The sequence below is a fragment of the Diuraphis noxia genome, unplaced genomic scaffold (genome assembly GCF_037042655.1).
Source record: "Diuraphis noxia isolate RWA-SAM2 unplaced genomic scaffold, SU_Dnox_SAM2 contig0001, whole genome shotgun sequence".
In the NCBI taxonomy this organism is placed as follows: domain Eukaryota; kingdom Metazoa; phylum Arthropoda; class Insecta; order Hemiptera; family Aphididae; genus Diuraphis; species Diuraphis noxia.
The window spans coordinates 49633400-49649595 of NW_028301711.1; the positions used below are offsets into that span (position 1 = coordinate 49633400).

A 16196-nucleotide genomic window follows, 5' to 3' on the forward strand; every position below is an offset into this window, starting at 1 on the left:
ATAAATTATAATGTTGGTACAAATAGATTTATTTTGAAAATCATTATTATTTCATTTTACTTGAAGTTTAAAATTTACATAGTTCGGCCCGAACGGCCTTTGAAAGCCGGCGGCCCAGTAGGACTTCCCACTTATCCCACCTGGCCAGTCCGCCTCTGGCCACAGTCATCGGTACTCTGCAGTGAAGTGTTCGGCCTACTCGATTATCTACCATTTTAATTTCAAAGCCTTTCAGACTGCTATCGAAGTTTTCCAGCTCCGTCCTAACCTCTTGCTCCTCCATCCAGTTTGGAATATCCCTTATAAGGATTGGTGTGAGTCTTTGTGGTCTTCTCACAGCTGCTGACCTTCCGATTACCTTTCTGATTTTGTCTGCTAGTTTGTCTGCTCCTTCGCAAACCGTCCACTTCTATTATCAATCCGCCCGCCGCCGTGCACCTTGCACCTTTGACTATAATGTCGTGTCTATTAATATCTATTGCTGTCACCCTTTTCATAACTGATGCATATGTTTCGCCGTCAGCAAGCCGATCCATCATTACCGCCTCCTACTTGGGGGTGCGCCTTTTTACCAGCGCTGCTGGGTCTGGCTTAAAGCGTGGCTGGGCTCGGGTTAGGTATGTTGCACGTCCAGTCGCCGGGTGATCCTCACCTATCCTTTCTGGTGGAATTGACCTAGCTTCCCCTCGGCTACCTTCCTTCTCAGGAATCACAGGTTTAGTGGTCCCGGGATCTATTGCGTTCTTCTTGTTTTTCTTCCCCTTTCTGATCACCTCACTCCACTCGGTCGGTTTTTCTCCCAGATCCTCCGCGCCAACGGCAGATTTTGTGGACTGTCGTCCATGAGTATTATTACGCCGCAGTTCTGTTAGAACTTAGAATCAGATCGATCTTCTGATCCTGCCCTATTGCCCTAGCTTCTTGGCTTGCCAAGCGTTCAAGTATGCTTTGCGTATCGGGCATTTCTCCTCCAGTTGCCTTTGGGTTCGAGATCGATACAGGGAGGTCCGTCTGGGTACCTGCCACCTTTTGTAACGGCTTAATTTTGCCAGCCATTTTTGCGTGGTGAATTGACCTCCTGAACGCCTATCCCAATTTTTCCACGCTTGACTTGATCTCCTTTTTAGTGTTGGTTGCGTTCGCCACCTCCTTTTCGAGCAGGATCAGTTCCCTGTAGGAGGTTTCCATCGCGTTTAGAAACTTATCATAATCTTCGATATCCATCGTGGCCGGGCCAGTAGTGGAAGCGACTTTTCTGTCACCGTGGTGAGCCTGGGTACCACTCACCACAACAGTAGCTGTTCCAACACCAGAGTTGGCGGTAAATGCCTGCTTCTCCACATTTACCTTTTTTGCGCTTAAGGTCGATTTCGACTTTTGTGGCGAGCGCCGTCCCCCAACCACCGGTCCCGAATGTCCGACCCCTCCCAGTAGGAGGGCATCCAGGGTCGTGGATTCTTCGTGAGATTCTTCCATGTTTGATTTTAAGGGAAAATGTACCCTGCGTTTTATACCTTCCGCCAGGTTGGTTATTTTATCGGGGTTTTCCTTCCGCTAGGACGGCTGCCAACCAAGGCTAGAGAGCCCGCCCTGCCCTTGGAACTGCTTTGTCTGTCTTCAGTCCTTCGACCTGTCCAACATGGGTGACCCTGCTGGTAGTAGACTACCGTTGACATAGCTCTCAGAACTATAGAGGAACGCAAGTCCCCTCACCACGACAAGGTGAGTTCCGCGAGGGGGCGAAAAGTCACACCTATCAATATTCAAAATTGTTGCTTTATCCTATTTGTGCCTCAAACATACCACACAGTCATTTATTAAGAGTGAGTTAGAAATAAGCCGCCATACTATTGTCGATTGGGCAAATTTCTGTAGGGAAGTAATTTATGATGGACTAGTTACATATAAAGTTCGGATCGGTGGTGTGGGTGTTGAAGTGGTAATTAAATGTAGATATAATTGTCGAGCTATAATAGTTGTTTCTAAAAGCTAATACAAAAAATAAAAAATACAAAAATAGCTACCTATATAATATTACCTAATTAGTGATTAGGTACTGGATTATAAATAATGTTGATAATTATATTAACAGCGCTCGGGTTTTACAGTCACAGTACTAAAAATAACTGAAATACGCTCTATAAACGCTTATATATACCTAAAAATTCTTAAGATAAGTATTATAATATGTTTATGTATTATGTATATATATTATTTTAATATATTTATGCCTAAAGCCATTATAAAAAATACCATTAATGAAAAGTTATTTCGTTCACAATTTAAAAAAAAATGTACCTATGAATAGCAAAATATTCTAGACAAAAATGTATAAATACCATCTGTATAACCGATATAGAGTCATAATTGTTTAGAGTTCAGTAATTGTCAATTTTCCGAACTACTTGAAAACAGATTCTAATATGAATAAAAATGTAGGTTTTTACTATATTTCCTATGATTCAAATAAAATATAAATAAAAAAATGACAAAGTTTTTATTTTTTATTCTACTAAAAATAAGGTAGATTCATGAAAATACAAAATATTACATTATTTTAAGAAAATTACCAAAAAATGCGACAAAATTTGAAAAATTGCACTAAAAACTTAAAATACATAACATATTCAAAAAACAGAAGTATACAATTTCATATTTGGAGTCCACAATACATACGTTAACATTCTGTGGTATCTATAATGGAACATCCTAAAAATTAAAATATTTATATCTAAAGACCGGATTTATATGCATTTTAAATTGTAAAATATACATGCAAACATGCACTAAAAAAGTCAAAATATGCAAGAAAAAAAAATGCAAAACATGCAAAAAAAAGTTTCAATTTCAGTTCGTGTTTGACTCCCGACCGAGCAACACGTGTGTGTATATAGCATTATCGGCTTATCGCTACCCGTATTTTTATCTTCCGATAGAAGTGACCCAACTCTTCACTAAATCGGTAATATGCTTTCATTTATTAATAAGATAGATAATTTTTATATCTAATACAAATAAATATGAATTATTCGGCGTTCATTCGCAATGAATAATTCTCAGCCTAACACATCGCGTTTAAATTCGCAAAACATCACCAATAAACTATCTGTGATAGTTACATCATATGTATCTTGTAAAACGTTATATACCAGCTCAAGTTTACCCGAGATCACGGGCACCTCAAATAAACTAACAGCCACAGATAACATTACTCGCATACTACTGGAAAACTCCTGGATATCAACGAGAAACCTAATGAAAGTCACACGACATGTACTAATTCATTTCTACCTGAAAATATGGACTCCCAAAAAGATGATTCAATCATACTCTCTACATATCACCCTACTTCTGAGATAACCCCTAATATCAAGGAGACGCCTAATCAAGATAATGACACTTCAAAGCTAAACTTAAATTACACAAACATACCGGAACCACAATATCACCAAGTCATTAAAAAAAGACCAGCGCCCGAATCCACATGTCCCTCATCCCCACTATCACCCTTCTTTTATCACATCCTCTTCTTTTAATATGGAAACACATGATATCCCACAAGGACAAAATAAAACTACTAAAGAAAAAAAAATAACAAAAAAAAACCAAAATCCGATCTAGATCTTCTTCATCCACACGTAGCAATACAGATAAAATAGACGAACAACTTGAATTAGCATCTGAAACTTTTCTTCAAAATGAAGTTTTATCTATCAACAAAGACTCTCTCAAATACATACTCGAAAATTTCTCAAACAAAAACATAAATATTCATGATTTATGCAACCAAGTCGGATCAAATGCAAACAATATACAGAACTTAATCGAACAAATTAGACCCATATTAACAGACCGCAGCATAAAACACTCTAAGTAAACTAATAGAAAAAATAATAAATAAACGACTAATCTGGATCTTAGAATCAACCAAACTACTTACCAAAGAACAATGTGGCTTCAGAAGAAACTACTCAACATTAGATGCATTAACTTCATTACACACTGATATTTGCTCAGCGTTTAGACGTAATCATCACCTCATCACAATAGCCTTGGACATAACAAAAGCATACGACACTGTATTGAAAAAAAGAGTATTGACAATTCTCCATTTATGGAAAATAAACGGCAACCTCCTCAAATTCATAAAAAACGTCTTAGCAGACCGAATATTTAGTGTCAAAGTCAACGACAAGACCTCATCACCACACACCATTGAAAATGGACTTCCACAAGGGTCTGTACTTAGTGTTACTCTCTTCCTGGTAGCAATAAACAACATATGCAATAACCTATCTAAACCAGCCAAATTCATTCTCTTGGCCGACGACTGCACCATATATTGCAGTGGATCACAAATTATAACTACTACTCTTTTCCTCCAACAAACACTTGATTCTCTTGCCAGGTGGTCTTCTGAAATTGGTTTCAGTTTCTCTCCCACCAAAACACAGTGTATCGTTTTCAATAAAAAGAAGAAGGACCCTCTATCAATATTACATTTTATGAACACACAACTTCCTTTTGCAAATAGTATTCGAATTTTGGGCCTCATCTTTGACCACAAATTCACCTGGAGACCTCACTTAAAAAAATTAAAAACGGAATGCCAATCAAGAACTAAGACGTTAAAAATACTTGGGAATAATAACTGGGGTGCCGACACAAACAGCCTAATCACAGTCTACAAAGCCCTCATTCTATCAAAAATAGACTAAGGAGATATAATCTACAATTCGGCAAAAAAAAAGTGCTAAGTACCCTAGAACCTATACACAATCAAGGCATACATTTAGCCATAGGAGCCTTTAGGACAAGCCCAGTTGACAGTATACTCTACTACGCAGGAGAAGCTCCCCTCCATTTCAGACGCCAAAAACATATCATAAGATATGTAACTAAAATTAAAAATCTGCTTGATCACATCACCAACCATATTCTTCACAATCCATTACCTCCTAATCTATCACCCTCTAGAAGAACATTATTTTAAATTTTAAAATTATTAGTGAAAACCTATCGTTCGAAGCACAAATACTAAATAAAATTCAACCGTCTCACCCTCCCTGGTTCTGGTCGCCAATCATCAACACCAAACTGACTGAATACTGCAAACAAAACACTAGCAATTTAATTATACGAAACAAGTTTCTGGAAATAATACACCAACAATTCCCGGAACACATCCGAATTTACACCGATGCCTCCAAAAATACAAATGGTGTGGGTTTCTCCGTCATCACAAACCAGGAAAATCATATTTTCCAACTACCGCCTTCCACTAGTATATATACAGCCGAAACTTCCGCTATTTATGAAGCATTAAAAATTGTTTTATCTTCAAACCCGGAAAATTGCAGCATTATCATCAGTGACTCTCTGAGCGCCCTCTCATCAATATCAAACCCCTATTCAAAAAACGAGATCGTCCAACATATCCAGAAACTAATATCTGAAATAAATAGACCAACAAGCTTCATGTGGGTCCCCTCTCACATTGGGATACCCGGAAATGAGAAAGCTGACTCTATAGCCTATGAAGCCACCAAATCTCCTTCCTCCACAAAGATAAACACACTAACTTCATCCGAAAAAGTCAACACTATACATCATAAATTAATGGAAGAATGGCAAAAATTCTGGTGTAACCTACCCCTCTCTAACAAACTAAGAAACGTAAAATTATCTATTAAAAAATTAAAATATCCTCCCAACACCAAACGAAGAGATGAAGTAAATATTACTCGAGCTAAAATAGGCCACTCACATTTAACTCATGCTTATCTCATAAGAAAAGAACCAGCCCCAGTATGCGATACTTGCAATGAGACACTAACACTAGAACATATTATCATAAATTGCACCAAATACACGGAAGCCCGCAAGAAACTCAAAAACCCCACCTCACTCCATCAAGCACTCAATGAAGACAATACAGACGCAATTAATGTATTCTTCAACTGTATAACATAAGTCATAAATTGTAAACTATACTAAACATGTCAATATTTGTAAAAGTTATAATGTATACTTGTCTATTTTAATTTAATGCAGGCTAAAAACCTTCGTTGTTGAAGCCTTAATAAATATATAAAAAAAAAGTTTCAATTTTTATTCAATTTTATATTAATTTTGCACTACTGTCTAATGATGCACTAATGTCAGAATATGCAAAAATATGCAGTATAAAATTTTGATATTTAATCAATCAAGTATTGATTTGTGGACACTTATTTACTGCATGTATAATGTATATCGGTGCAGCACGTTTGGGCATTTTTACCTGTTTAGTATTCAAAATGGGGCTAGGTAAATTGAGTCCGAGATAAGTTTGGTGCATTTTGAAAGCGGTAAATTGAGTCCCGGGGAAAAATAGATAGTAGGTAAGTTGAGTCCCGGAAAAAAATAAGGCAGTAGGTAATTTGAGTCCCAGGGAAAAAACGATTTATATGCATTTAAAATTTAAAAATATGCACTATACAATTTTTATTTGTGATTTGTAGACATTCATTGACTGCATGTACCTATATGATTTTGAATATAGCAACATGCATTTTAATTGAATTTTTATTAATTATATAATTATTTATTAATTTTTTTTTTTTTTTTATGCAATAAAAATGCATGTTGCTATTTTCAAAATCATATACATGCAGCAGTATCGCGCGAGAAGCCGTACCTAATACAAATGTAATATATTATATTATATTAGTAATTCTGTTATATAAGTGAATCAAGTTCGTTCGTAAATTTCCAGTGTCTTAATTACCGTACAGCCGTCGCGTTATCGTGAACGCCGCACGGCCGCCGTTATCGCATACGTCGCGTAGCGGTGAGTGACCTTTGTCTCCGTGACAAACATGCCACAATCGCCGAATCCAAAAACTAAAACTATTATTAAAAATAAAAATATTAATAATAATAATACAAATAATAAAACCATTATACAGGATGCTCGCCTAAACTTATCGACAAATAATCCCAACGTGAGCCATTCACCCACACAAAATAATTTAAATAGTCCAAATAATGATGGCTGGACACATCAAGCCGAGAAAAGAAACCGCTCAAGTTCCTCAGAACCAAGCTCTCCAACTCAAAATACCAACAGACACAAAAAGCTATTTATTTCTAGAAATCGATTTGATGTTCTATCGAAAACTGAAGCAATCGAAGTTGACACAATAACACCAAACCCAGATCCTGATGTAAGCAACCCTGAAGAGCACACCTCACAGGTAAAAAGTACAAATCTACCCCCTCCCATAATAGTAAAAGGAATTAAAGACTTTGTAAGTCTACGCTTGGAACTCATAGACCTTGTGGGTCCTGAAAACATCACATTTAAGTCAAGCATTAACAACCTCAAAATCCTAACAAAAAACCCAGAAACCTACCGAGCAATCATCCGTTTCTTACAAGGTGCAGAAGCCGAATTCCACACCTATCAAATGCAAGAAGACAAAGCCTACCGCATAGTCATAAGAAATCTTCACCCAACAACAAACACAGCAGAAATTAGAACAGCTTTAGAAGAAATCGGTTTTCAAGTACGCCAAATCACAAATGTCCTACATAAAACAACAAAATTAAATCTTCCAATATTCTTTGTTGATCTCGAACCTTCAGAGTTAAATAAAGACATCTTCCACATAAACCACATACTTCATACTAAGGTAAAAATAGAAGAACCATATAAAAAACGTGACCTAGTACAATGTCAGAATTGCCAGGAATACGGTCATACAAAAACGTACTGTGCACATACACCAAGATGCGTTCGGTGTGCTGAACATCACATCACCTCAGAATGTTTAAAGCCTCGAAATCTACCCGCCAAATGCGCGCTATGTCAGGGCGAACACCCTGCAAACTATAAAGGATGCCAAATTCACAAGGAGCTTCAAAGACGTTGCAACCCAAACTCAAGAACCATCCAATCAACTTCAATCAACAACCAGTCCAATCCAAAAACCACAGTGAAGATTTCTTCGACTAAATCCAATCCCTCGCCCTCTCAAAATAGAACTTATGCAAATGTAACCTCGAATCAGGAACCTCCGAAATCTAACAACAGTAATCAATTAGACACAGGTACCTTATTATCTAAATTTATCAGTGACTTCCAAGCTATCATAAATCCATTGCTCTCCCTTCTTACAACAGTCCTTGCCAAACTTGCAGCCCAAAATGACAAATAATACCCAAACCTCCAAATCATTGCTCATACTCCTTTGGAATGCCAATGGTATTCATAATCATGTAGCCGAACTCTCACTTGTACTTCATGAAAAACGTATAGATATAGCTCTAATATCTGAAACACACCTCAATAACAGAACAAAAATACACATACCCGACTACACAATACTGAGATCAAACCACCCAGACGGTACCGCACACGGGGGAGCGGCGATAATCATTAGATCTACAATTCTCTTTCATAATGTCTCTCAAATTAGCGAACCCCACATACAATCTTTCACCATACAAATTACTCTAGACCATTCTCCTATCTCCATCTCGGCAGCATACTGTCCCCCTAACCAAATCATTACCACAATACTATTTGAGCAATTTTTCAACTCTCTCGGAAATTACTTTATTGTTGGTGGCGACCTTAATGCCAAACACACCCAATGGGGATGTCACTCAAACTCACCAAGAGGTAACTCTCTTAGACAAGTTATTACTACCAAAAATTACTTAATCATTTCACCCCAAGACCCCACATATTGGCCAACATCACCCCGAAAGCGACCAGATATCCTTGACATATTCGTCTCTAAAATACCGAACAGATTTAACACCATCATAGATAATCTAACGAATCCTCACTCAAACCACTCGCCAGTACTTCTCACTCTTGACACCTCTCCTCAAAAAAGATTAATGAATCCATCATTAATCAATGGAATAATTAACTGGGAAAAATTCCAATCGATACTCGCAAACGACATTAACCTGAACGTTAGTTTAAAATCTCCAAATCAACTTGAGGAATCAGTACAATATCTAACATCAACAATACAAAATGCAGCATGGTCCTCTTGTAAACCAAAAATAATTGATAATTACAATCAAAGTAATCCCTCTTTGCCTACCTATTTAAGATCTCTTATTGTCCAAAAACGTCGTGCCAGAGCAATCTGGCAGAGAACAAAATATCCCACCGATAAAACTAATTATAATCACCTATGCACATTACTCAAACGACAAATGGCGAAACAACGTTCAAAAGACTTCGCCAAACAAACTAGCCTCTTAACCGAAAAAGATGGCTCTCTGTGGAAAACCACTAGAAAAATCTTAATAATCAAAACAATGTCATTTCCAATCAAAAAAATAGACGGCAGTCTCACTATAAACGATAAAGAGAAAGCAGAAGTACACAGACATCACCTCTCCCAAGTCTTTAACCCAAACGATTCCACCATTCCTTCCATAGAAAACAGAGTAGGTACGCAATTTTCTAGATAGCCCACTCCCAATGATACTTCCACCCAAACCATTCACTCCAAATGAGATAAAATTATTCATACAAAAATTTCCACTAGGTAAATCACCTGGTCATGATTTGATAACAGCCGAAATAGCCCGCAGACTTCCAAACAAAGCTATAGTACACATCACTCATATTTTTAACGCAATACTCCGACTGTCATATTTCCCGATTCAATGGAAACTTGCCACAATTATTCTCTTCCCTAAACCAAATAAACCAATAGATAACCCCTCCTCATATAGGCCAATTAGTTTGTTACCTTTCTTTGCAAAACTTTTAGAAAAACTCATACTAAACAGAATCTACCCAATCATCAAAGAAAAGAAACTAATTCCTGACACGCAATTTGGATTTAGAGAACACCATTCAACCATCCATCAAATGCACCGACTAGCCGATACTATTGCCTATTCTCTGGAAAAGAAACTGTACACTTCTGCAGTATTTCTTGATGTTGCACAGGCCTTCGACAAGGTCTGGCATCCCGGTCTTCTTTATAAACTAAAATCGTTCCTACCCCCATCATACTACCTTTTTTTTTAAATCATACCTCAACGAACGTTACTTCTTTGTCAGGTCAGGAACCGAATACTCCAGTATATCCCCAATAAAAGCTGGTGTTCCTCAAGGCGCTGTTGTATCTCCAACTCTTTTTAATTTATACTCTGCAGACCAACCCACTAATCCGAATACACAAATAGCTGAATATGCCGACGACAAAGCAATATATGCCACCCACACCGATTCTGACATGGTTTCAACTACTCTCCAAAGACACCTAAATGATCTATTACACTGGTACTCCCTCTGGCGCGTCAAAATGAATGAAAACAAATCTGTACACACCACCTTTGCTCTTCGCCACAGACAACCTCCTCCGGTATATATAAACGGCAAACCAATACCAAACTCCGACACAGCCAAATATCTAGGTCTAACCTTTGACAAACGTCTAACATGGGCTAAACACATACACACAACAAAATTAAAATTAAATCAACGACTCTTCTCCCTCAGACCTATTCTCGGTAAATTCTCAAAATTATCCCTCAAAACAAAAATTCATATATATAATCTTCTTCTTAAGCCTATCTGGCTCTATGGCATACAGCTCTGGGGCACGGCAAAAATATCAAATACAAAAAAAATACAAGTGTTTCAATCAAAAATCCTCCGACTCATAACCAATGTCCCTCCTCCTTATATTTCAAACCACACACTTCATACAGATCTTCACATTCCTAAAGTCACTGATACAGCCAAGCTATACTACTCAAAATTTAGGAATCGCCTTCAAAATCACCCTAATTCCCATATAAAAAAGTTATTATCCATCTCCATCCCAGGAAATCCCACCAGGAGACTTAAACGACAATGGCCCCGTGGCCTCATAAAGTAAACATAATATGAATACACCTAAATAATTGTAAATTCAAGTCGAAGTACCTTCACTGGACGGTTTCTTCTCTCAAGACATTCAAGCAATTGCACTTAATTAAACATACATTATGCTTATTGTACTTTTTTTGTAGTATAGTTTGTATAAATTCTAGAATAAAAAAAAAAAAAAAAAAAAAAAAAAAAATATATACATGCAGTTAATGAATGCAGTCTACAAATCACAAATAAAAATTGTATAGTGCATATTTTTAAATTTAAAATGCATATAAATCGTTTTTCCGTGGGACTCAACTTACCTACTACCTATTTTTCCCCGGGACTCAATTTACCGAGTTAGGGTCATTTGGGACTCAATTTACCAACCCCGTTCAAAATCCACACAACGTTTGGGCACTCTATATCCCTAAAAAGATACCACGTTTGGGCACTAAAATGTAAAATGTATATACCTGTGTTTAAGAAGTATATAAAATATGTACACACATGCATAATATATATATAGAGACAAATTTATATTCATATATATCAAAATAATATAAGTAACAAGTTTTATAAAGTGTTGGTTACTATTTATTTTGTAAAATAATTAAAATAAAATAAGTACAACAATTTCACGTACTTCACTTAACATAACTAAATTTGTATAACAAGTATTAATATAATATAATATTATAATATTATTAATATAATATAATATAGTATTGGTATGCTTTCATTATTTTTCATAAAACAAAATTGTTCGTTATTATTAGCAATGATATCGTTTTGATTTGAAAACAGTTGATGCTTAGCCTCGCCTATTGATTTAGGATTTAGGAATAGTTATAATATTAGTTTTCGCCTAGCTTCATACATTGATTTTCTAAATAAACGCACACCCGAATGACTTATATTAACAGTAGTTTGATCTTTAAGTACTTTTCTGATTATTTTATTGGGTTTAGTAAATACATCATCAATGGCCTTTCGTTTAAATGTAGACATTATTTTTTGTCGATTAAAAATATTTTCAGAAGTGGCCGGATGATTGTGATCATTTTTTTTTGTGAAATTATTAAATCAAGTTTCTCACCAATGATTGCTGTCACGTTACATTTACGATTTGTACATCTGAAGTGAAAAGTTCGGTCCTTCAATTGTTTATTTTCACTTAGCTTATATTCCTGTATCAGAACACATACTCGTACGCGTCCATGTGAAATGGGCCGTCGCGCTTGATTAAAGGTATATACACTATATATTTATATTTTATACATCTATATAAATACATTATACATACCTATATACTTACTATATACTATATAGAGTACCTAAAAACTACAGTGTCCAAACGTGTTGTAATATCAGAATAAAATAGTGTCCAAACGTGTTGTGATTTTGTGCCCAAACGTGTCGCAATTTGGGATAAAATGCCCAAACGTGTAGTATATGATGTTGTAGATTACAACATGCATTTTATGCAAAATCCGGTCTTTATTTATATCTCTCTAAGGGTCTAAGGCCAAACTATACACATGGCAGTATGGCACATATTATATTTATTATAATCCATATTGTAAAGCTGAAAAGTTAATATAACTTCAGTAGAACAATTATTTTTTAACACTTTTCTAAAGGCTCCATTTAGGTTAAATTTATGTGCATGTTAGATTTATCATCTATGTTGACTAAAGTGGCCGGTTGAGGAGTATTGCCACCCATACCCCTCCATTCAGTCCATTCACATACCATAATTAAACTGACTTTTAAAGTCTCTGCAAACTATGTAGATTTTTCATTAAAACGACTATCAACTAACAAAATAAGAAATTCTAATGGCTCGATTAAGAAAATGTAAAGATTTTTGAAATGTGATAAAGCAATTTACCTTGCATCGGTTAAAGAATATACTAAAAATTTTCAACAATTTATTCCCACTATCAAAATTCACTAAAATTAATCAATGCAAAATAGTCATATGTTAATGTATTTAAACATTTTAAACAACATTCATTCTTTTGATTGGATCTTTGAAATACTTACATTAATTTTGTCATGCGTGCCTATAGTTATTTCAAGCCCATAAATTGATTTTGAATATTTTGATTTCACGACTAAATTAAATATGCATTTTATGAAGTTGTGTAATATGTGATATAATGGGTCGTGGGTTATTAATGGGAAGTATGCAAACAATAGTAATAATTTATTTTACTATTTACACAAAGACGAGCAGTGACCACGCAAGAAATGAAATAATTATTCAACCATAACTCTTTAAAAATAAAATTTTTGAGGGGCCTTAGTATAAATAATTATCTTTAATACTATCTATAATATTATGATTATGAAAATGATAAGATATAAATATAATTAATAAATGTATACTAATACATATGAATATATGATCTAACATTATAAACAATAGAAATTCAATGATGCAATAAAAAATTGTATAGTATTGCGCTAAAATTGCATTTGCTCGAAATTACGATTATGCACTTTTCTGATGTAATTAGTAGGTACATACCACGAAATGTATTATTATTATTTACGTAAAGATAACAACCAGTAACCACATTATTCTCACTAATTTGATATTTTGTAATTAAATCAATAATATAAACATTATTAATTATTTAAACTTAATCGATAGGTACCTACCAAAATTGTTTTTAATAACACAGCCGTGCTCTGTAGTACGACTAAACCTTCTTATGAATCTACATAATTAAAATAATTAGGCGTTTTCGCATAATGTTAAGCTGGGTTTACACGACGCGAATCTGATGCGCGAGGCTTGATGCGCGAGTCAAGATTCGACTTGTTTCGTCCCGTCTGAACTTGCCTCGCGTAATAAGCAAGGCAAGCGAGGATGCCTCGTGGCGAGCGGAGCGCTGTCGGTAATTTGACGCGAGTCAAAGAAGATTCGTCCATTTGTTTCGCGTCGTGTGAACTAGTTGTTTTCCTCACGCGTGTGCAGCGAATGCCATGCATCAAAATCAATGTATTGAGTTAATTGAACTTTACCGAGATTATGAAGTTTTGTGGAATGCAAAATTTAAAGATTACCACAATCGAAATAAAAAAGAAGATGCTTGGAAAGACATCAGTGCACAAATGAATATTCCCGTAGATATTCTAAAGGCAAAAATGAAGAGCCTGTCGGGAACGTTTAGGAGTGAAAAGTCAAGAGAAACTAAAAAAACTACTGGATCAGGTGAGTTTAAATTTAAAAAAAACCATACAATTACAACATACGTATTAATATTAATTTAATTATATTTAATATATTTTATTTACAGGTACTGACAACGTCTACGTGTCGAAATGGTTTGCATACAAATATTTTGATTTTCTATCAGATAAAAATACTCCGAGGGAAACAATAAACTCGATGAATGAAACACTGGGCTCGATGAGTGAAGTAAGTTATATTTTTAGAAATATATTACTTTAATATATATTTTGCCATGGTAACACGTCGTTGAAAATGAAATGGGACGCAATATGTAAACGTGTATTTTTAGCATGTTCAGATGTTCTTCGAGGAACATTTCGAATTGCTAACATAGATGTCATCGGTTGTTCACTTCTCCATCTTCCATTTACAATTTCCCCGTTGTTTTCGGTATCTAATGATCCTGGGGGTGTATATACTTCGCTTGAAGTGCGTGAGCGTAAAAAATTATGCAAATATATAGTTGTCATTGTTACTTTTGCTGCCACGTCGGGTTGCAATAGCATGGGTTTTCTTAACACACGAAAAACCGCACTCAATATTCCAAAAGCATTTTCCACTACCCTGCAAGCTCTGGAATGACGATAATTAAATATACGTTCAGGTGAACCATTATCTGGATTTCCCATGAATGGTGTCAATGTGTAATCATTCAACGCAAATGCTTTGTCACCCAATATCATATATGGTACTTTAACAGCATATGGAATTTGTAAAACACATGGGTTGGGAATATTTAAAACGCGGTTCTCCAGTTTTTTGTATAGCGTTGTATTTTTGAAAACCCCACCATCCGAGATCCTGCCTTGGCAGCCTACATCAACGTACATGAAATTGTAGTTTGCATCGACAAGGGCAAAAAGAACAATACTGAAACTGTTCTTATAGTTATAGAATTCGGAACCACTTTCGTTGGGAGCTTGTATTACTACATGTTTGCCATCCATAGCAGCAATAGCATGAGGGAATGACCATTTTGTTTTGAACTCGTTTGCCTTTTGCAGCCATTGTTCTGTGGAAGTTGGTATCTAAAATAAAAGAATGACCTTTTAGGGCAATATTTTAAAATTTTTAAGTTTTATGATTCCATGTTGTGATGATGTGTGTTATTATTTTAGATTCTGAGCGGAGCGATGAATGTATTGGTTTTACAATTATGTGTGTTTTTTTATTTATTAATTTTTTTTTGGACAAAATCGATTTTGGTTTTTGAGTTGTTTACGGACATTTTCAGTTTTCAATTATTTTAGGTTTTGTTTTATAATTGCCAATAAAATCTTATTTTCTGGGCCAAAAAATTTGAAAATTGAATAAAAGGGTCCTGGTATATTGAAAGAATAGCAGTTGAAAGATATTGAAAATGCATAGGCACGATTTTTTTTTTATATAAGCATTTAAAGTTCAAATTTTGACAAAATTTATCAAAATTATCAATCATTGTAATCAAAAAATTATAAAATGTTCAGTTTTTATAACTAAGGGTTGAAAATTTATAACAAAGATTGTCACATTTTAAATTGACTTTTTTCTGATACTTAATAAATATAGTTATAAAATAGTAACTTCTTAATTAATTTGTAAATAAAATTATAAAAATAAATATAATTGGCCCACAAAAATGATTAAAAATGTAATAACAAGTAATGATTTTGAATCAAATTAGTCACTATTAAAGCTAGGATTATAATGACCCAAAAACTTAAAAAATGACCTCAAAATAATCTAAAATTGACCTAAAAAAATGATCTTTAAATATTAAAAAAATGCATTAAAAATTATTTAAAGTATAATATTATGAAAAAATAGTAAAAAAAAATATGTTAATTTAGGACTTTCTTGAAATATTGAATACGATATTATTTCTGTTACAAATTCAAAACTTTTATCAAGAAAATAGGTACTATCCAACACTATCCTAGCGCTAGTCACTATATTTAGTTTATTTTTAGTTATTTTAATTATTACATAATTACATTTCAAAAAATATACTTATCAGTACTTATCACTCCGTTCAGAATTTAATAGTTTTATTACCTATGTTATGAATTTTTTATTATATATTATCATTTG

At 34.7% G+C, this 16196-nt stretch overlaps 1 pseudogene; it reads left to right on the plus strand.

Annotated features, from left to right (window-relative positions):
- The first annotated feature begins 3299 nt into the window (after nucleotides 1-3299).
- On the plus strand, nucleotides 3300-5973 carry LOC149060859 (uncharacterized; annotated as a pseudogene).
- The last annotated feature ends 10223 nt before the right edge of the window (nucleotides 5974-16196 follow it).